This window comes from Lactuca sativa, chromosome 3, assembly GCF_002870075.4.
Source record: "Lactuca sativa cultivar Salinas chromosome 3, Lsat_Salinas_v11, whole genome shotgun sequence".
NCBI lineage: Eukaryota > Viridiplantae > Streptophyta > Magnoliopsida > Asterales > Asteraceae > Lactuca > Lactuca sativa.
In genome coordinates, this window is record NC_056625.2 from 165,408,775 (window position 1) to 165,415,173 (window position 6,399).

Below are 6,399 nucleotides of genomic sequence, written 5' to 3' on the forward strand. Positions count from 1 at the left end.
TGTTGGTTTATCAAAATCGTCATTTTATACTTCCTACATATATTTTCTTATTTTCAGTCTTATTTACAAATTATGTCATTTGTTATCCCTATGCGAATAGTAAAAAAAATAAAAATAATTAAAAATAAAAAAAATACCAAATCAAATCATGCAATAAATAGCAATCTACTTTGATTCGTTTGTCAAAAATCATCATTTTATATTTCTTAAATGTATTTTATTATTTCAACATTATTTACATTTTATCCTATTTGTTCCCCTATGCTCATTTGTTGCCCAATACCAATAGTATATTTGTAAATTAATTAAAAAAAGTTATTGCAAATATTTTATTAGTCATTGCGATTTCAAATTATGAATGAATGTTTTTTTCTCTATTGTGGAATGAAAATGAGGAGTGATTGAGATAGTGAAGTTGAAGATTTATTAGGGTGATAAGTTACAGTAAAAAAAGTGACATTTTAGTCGACAAAACATTTTTTCTTCCCAAAAATCATGCATCAAAAGTAAGAGTTTAATAACAATAAATATTTTTTTACAACCTACGCTCTTGTCTTGTGATTGCGTCGCAATTTCCATTTATTTAATATAAAAAAACCTCCAAAACTGATAATATGTTGCAGTATACAAACTCATGACTTTTATAAAATATGAAGATTTACATGTGTAATTAAATACTTACAAATTAAAAAGTTATTAAAAATATAATATTACAGTTCATAAGTTTTTTTAAATTAATGGTATAATATTTTATTATATAATCAATTTTTTTAATTCTATTTAAAATTAACACCCGTGGGTTCCACGGATTTTAACCTAGTATTTTATATGTACAACCATAATGGAATTGGGTTTAGTCAATACTTAATATATTTTTCTATAGTAACACTTATTTTTTAAGAATAATAAAAAAAAGTTCAGTGTTAAATTAACGAAAAATTTTAGATAACTATAAGGCTGTTACGGTATTGTTAATAATTTCTACGTTATATAAATGATAAAAAGAGCAGTGCAGCATCAATCGGTTCTATGGTGTAGTGGTTAGCACTCTGGACTTTGAATCCAGCGACCTGGGTTCGACTCCCGGTAGGACCTTTTTCTTTTTTTCTGGAACCTCACATGAATTTTACAAAGGTTGTGCTCTCTTTAAGAGGTTCGAACATAATGGCCCAGTCTATTTCTCTCAAGTCGATAACGAAATTGACATATCTTCTTTCAAATCTTCCTACCTAATAAAAGAGTAGCACATTTGCCACATGTCAATCAATTAGAGATTCACATTAATTAGTTGCCACTTGTCATTCTAAGGTTTTTACTCATTAATTAAATTTCCACTAATTCACTCATCCATTTTACACATATCAAACACTTGAACAAAAAATTTATTTGTAATATCTATTGCCTAATTTATTAAATTATTAATTTTTTTTTTATCATTGCTCAATAATTACCTTATAATTTAATTAAAATTATTTTTACCTTTTTAATCCGTGGTATCCACGGGTTATAAACTAGTTAGGTTATAAATAAAAGACAAAATTGCAAAAATGGTCTATGTGGTATGCAAAATTTTGGGGTTTTAGTCCAAATAGTGACTTTTTTGGTTTTGTAGTCCTTTTGGAGTGGTTTGTATGTGAAAATGGTCCCTTCGAAAATTGAAATGACTATAATACCCTTGGGGTATTTATTTTCATTTTTCTTTCATTTTTTTTTAAATTTAATATTTATTTATTTATTTTAACAATTAAAAAAATAATAGAGGACTCACCTCTCTCTCTCTCTCTCTCTCTCTCTCTCAAATAATGTTTGACTGAAAAAGTCAAAATGTTTCTCCTCCCTTCAATCTCCTTCAACATTCGAATCCTAATAAAAACCAAATAATTGCTCAGTTGTGCCATCGTTACCATCACCTACGATCGAATATCATTGCCTATGGTCCACCTTTGCAAAAGCCCTCTTCAACCACCATTATTGGTCTAATGGGTACAAAATTGTTGTAGGGGGGAAAAGAGGCTCAGTTCGTTACCAATGGAGAAGGAGAACAGAGGGAGGTTATCGACAAAAAAGATTTGTCTAAGCCACTTCGTTTCTTTTTGTCCAAGTTGCTTCTTTTTTTGTCTAACCCACTTCCGTTTTTGTTTGTCAGTTTCGGGAATATCCCCATTCATAGGTCCGAGATCTACATCTATGAATTGAAAGGTCCGGATGATCCACAGTTTTTAGAATCAATAGGTCTTCAAATCGTTCATTTGAAAAAATTAAAACCCTTCTTATTGGATGATCATGAGACTTGCCAAAAATCTAAATTCTTGATCAATGGAGGAACAATATCACCATTTTTGTTCAATAAGATACCAAAGTTGATGATTGACTCATTCCATACTAGAAATAATCACAGAAAATCCTTTGATAACACGGATTCCTATTTCTCAATGATATTCCACGATCAATACAATTGGCTGAATCCCGTGAAATCATTTCATAGAAGTTTATTGAGATCTTCTTTTTATAAAACAAATCAACTTCGATTCTTGAATAATCCACATCACTTCTGCTTCTATTATAACAAAAGATTCCCCTTTTATGTGGAAAATGCCCGTATCAATAATTATGATTTTACGTATGGACAATTCCTCAATATCTTGTTCATTCGCAACAAAATATTTTCTTTGTGCGTCGGTAAAAAAAACATGTTTTTTGGGGGAGAGATACTATTTCAGCAATCGAGTCACAGGTATCTAACATATTCATACCTAAGGCTTTTCCACAAAGTGGTGACGAAACGTATAACTTGTACAAATCTTTCCATTTTCCAAGTCGATTGTAACAACCCGAAGTTGTTCATCGCCGAAAACTCGTTCTACTCGTAAAACTCGTCGAATATCAATTCGTTCCAATTTCGTTTTTGGGTTAAATTAATTAAACTTATATGTTTATTTTAATACTAATGAGTGTCCAAACCCCTTAGGAACTCATGAAATTAGCCCAAAATGTTTATTTCATAAATTTTAGAAACATCCTCGCCGGGTTATGGAAACTTAATCGGGTGCGACCAAAAGCCCCGTTTAATGCTGGTATCGGGTAGAATTCCACCGTGTCCAAGTTTTGGGACCTATTTAAACGTGTTTAAAAATTCATTTGAAGCTTTTGCTTCCTCTCTCTACTCTCTCTCTAACCTGTCTCCTCAAACCAAGTTTAAGGGTCCAAAATCATCAAATTTAAGCTCCAAATCACCAAGGTAACTACCCTAACTCCTAGTATAACATCTTAGGCCTTCAAATTTGAGTTCAAATCATGGAATAGGACCATATTCATGAGTTTACGGCCCTAGAACAGTCCTAGGCCGTGAACTCACATAAATTGGGTTTTAGAGCCCAAAAACCCTTCTAATCGACCTTTGGAGCTTAGATATGGATTAATGGCTTAATGGAATGGACTTGGAACGCCTTAAACATGGATTTTAAAGAGTAAACATGAGTTTACTTCCCAAGACCATTCTTGGGCCGTAAACTCATATAAATGGGGTTTTTATGCCCTTAAACCCTTCCAAAACTCCATTGATGCTTAGATATGAATGTTAGAATATTGGATTTGGCCTTGGAACACCTTGAACATCAATTTAGAGGAGTAAACTTGAGTTTACTACCCAAGAACATGCTTGGGCCGTAAACTCATTGTTCATGGAGAGTAAACTCCTCTAAATGTGTTAAAATGCCACTTTAACACACCTAAAGCCTTGGAATAAATTCTAGAAGTGTTTACAAACAAGTATTGGACCTTAAAACATATTATAACACCCTTACAAGGAGTTCACGGCCATGAGGGGGTTCATGGGCCGTAAACTCCTAAAACCATGTCAAAAGTCCTTTAAAAATCCATTCAAGGCTTGGAAAAATCATTAGAATCACATGTGATTGATTAAAGGACCAAAACATTAAGGATCTTGTGTGTGGGGGATTTTACGGACGTAAACTCCATGTTTACAGCCGTAAACTCCAATAAATGGTCCCTAAGTGAGTTTAAATTCATTCCTATGCCTTAGATGCAATCCTAGCTAAATTATCCATGAATTATGAAGCCATTTAGCATCCAAAAACACCACTTATGAGTTCACGGCCGTGAACTCAAGTGGGTGTGGTATTTAGGGCCGTAAACTCCCTAAGGAGTTTACTCTTGAAGTCCCAATTCAATATCCTAGCTATATGTGTCCCCAAATGTCACCCGAGTCCTTCCAAACACTTGTAAGGGAGTGTTTCCGCAACTAGAAGTGTTTGTCTCTACCAAATACATAATCTAAGTCCTAATTAGATACAAATATGTATCTTTTCATAATTCATAGGAACCTCGTGCGTTTGCAAACCCAGAACCGACGTTTAGGATCCAAGCAGACACGTTTCTCGTCCGGTGAGTTCATACCGCTACCCTTTTAAATGGTTTTTCAATGTTTTCAGGGGGGGAATACAAGCAAACTACAACTGTTTTCAAAACATAACACTGATGTGTTTCAAATAATATCTGGCAAACTTATAAATACCTTTACCCCTTTATGTATTATGTTGAGCATAAGGGATGATTTATTAACCACAACTATATGAAATTCAGTTAAGGAAATAACCAAACTAATCAAATTATTATGGGAATAATTTGGCATTCTATAGTTCTTGTTTAATCACGTACTGATATGTATATAAAATTATTAGATAAACTATGTTTGATTCAGTTTATCTCCGTATCATTTGGATGTATTGCCAGATAGTTTCATTGTATGTATCTGTATTCACTGTATTATGTTTCATAATCTTTTGTATGTTTGATATCGTATAAGAACCCTGTGAATAGTTTAGTACTAGCTTGTGAGTTCGTCACTACCCTTTTTGGATGATCAATAAATCCTCCCCGGAAGTGTAAACAGAGTCTCCTAGAGGGAGAGCGAGGAATTTTTGAATAGATCTATTCGGGACTGACAATCCCACACCTTAACTGGTAGCTACAGTTAGGCGGGCACACCTGGGGTGACAAATTCTGGATATCGTCTGACGTCTGACAAGCGTCAAGGAGGTCTCGTTGTCGTATCAGCATGGTTACCCGACTCACAATACGTATTAATATAAGTTTATTCATGGCTTTGGTTTTGGATATATATCTAGTACGGGATGGTAATCCCATGGCTTTTAGTCTATAGGTTTCATATCTATTGCAGGATGTTATTCCTATGGTTAGAATCTATATCTAGTTCGGGATAGTGATCCCATGGTTTTATCAAACTATCTTGTATCTAGTCCGGGATGTTAGTCCCATGGTTTTCAGTCTATATTTTCATGTATATCCAACTATCTTGTATCTAGTCTGGGATGATAGTCCCGTGGTATCAAATCTATATGTAGTACGGGATGTTAGTCCCAAGGTTTTCAAACTACTTTTCGTCTACAGTTCACGTATATTAAAGTATTTTATATCTAATTCGGGATAGTAATCCCATGATTCTAAATATATAGTTTTGTGTATTAAACTATACTCTGTGATATTCAATCGGTCTTGTATTTAGGAAAATATGGGATTTTCCTGGGGTAACATATAACACGTAATTGAACAGTAATGAAAGATAACTAAACTGTTTTACATAAGAAAATATGAGATTTTCTTGGATAACAAACCTTTTCGGAAAACTAAAGGATACTGGTACATTTTCAGAAAACAATCAATCTTATGAACTCACCAGCTTTATGCTGATTTTCAAATCGCTTGTATTCTCAGGTCCACATTAGACAGGTACCTGGTGATATCTTTTGGTGAAGACGGAGTGCGCAGAAGACTCGTCTCTACTTTTGTTCATATGATATATATATATATATATATATATATATATATATATATATATATATATATATATATATATATATATAACACTTGTACAATTTACTTTTGAAACAAATGTAAACTTTCAAATATATGTAATGTAATGCTTGCTTACTTTGATTACTATGTGCATTGGATTTGATACTCAATATGGAGTCAACCCCGGAAATGTTTCCGCCTTTGGTTTTCGGGGTGTGACAGAGTGGTATCAGAGCCCTTGTTTATAGTGAACGGAGTATACCAAACCTTACATGGTATAAAACTATAAACATTAAGGGGCCTAAGTGCTCTGAACTAAAAGTATCCTTCTAAATATAAGTATTTTCAAAAGTATATAAGTATACCGAGCCGTCGAGATCCGTAACTACAAGTAGAACAAAACATAAGTAAATGGGTGTTGTACGCTGCGGTTAAACCTGGGCAGTTATGTAGTCGTGTCTAGGGTCAATATAGCCTGGCCAACTATATTCATTCGAGACACGGCCAACATGTGCTTGGGAGTGACTGTGGTATGCGGCATACCTAAAACTTACCCAATACCCC

At 33.5% G+C, this 6,399-nt stretch overlaps 1 non-coding gene across 1 annotated transcript; it reads left to right on the forward strand.

Moving 5' to 3' along the window:
• Window positions 1–1,023: 1,023 nt before the first annotated feature.
• On the forward strand, window positions 1,024–1,095 carry TRNAQ-UUG (transfer RNA glutamine (anticodon UUG)). Its single transcript has one exon. It is a non-coding gene; the product is annotated as a tRNA-Gln (tRNA).
• Window positions 1,096–6,399: the final 5,304 nt, after the last annotated feature.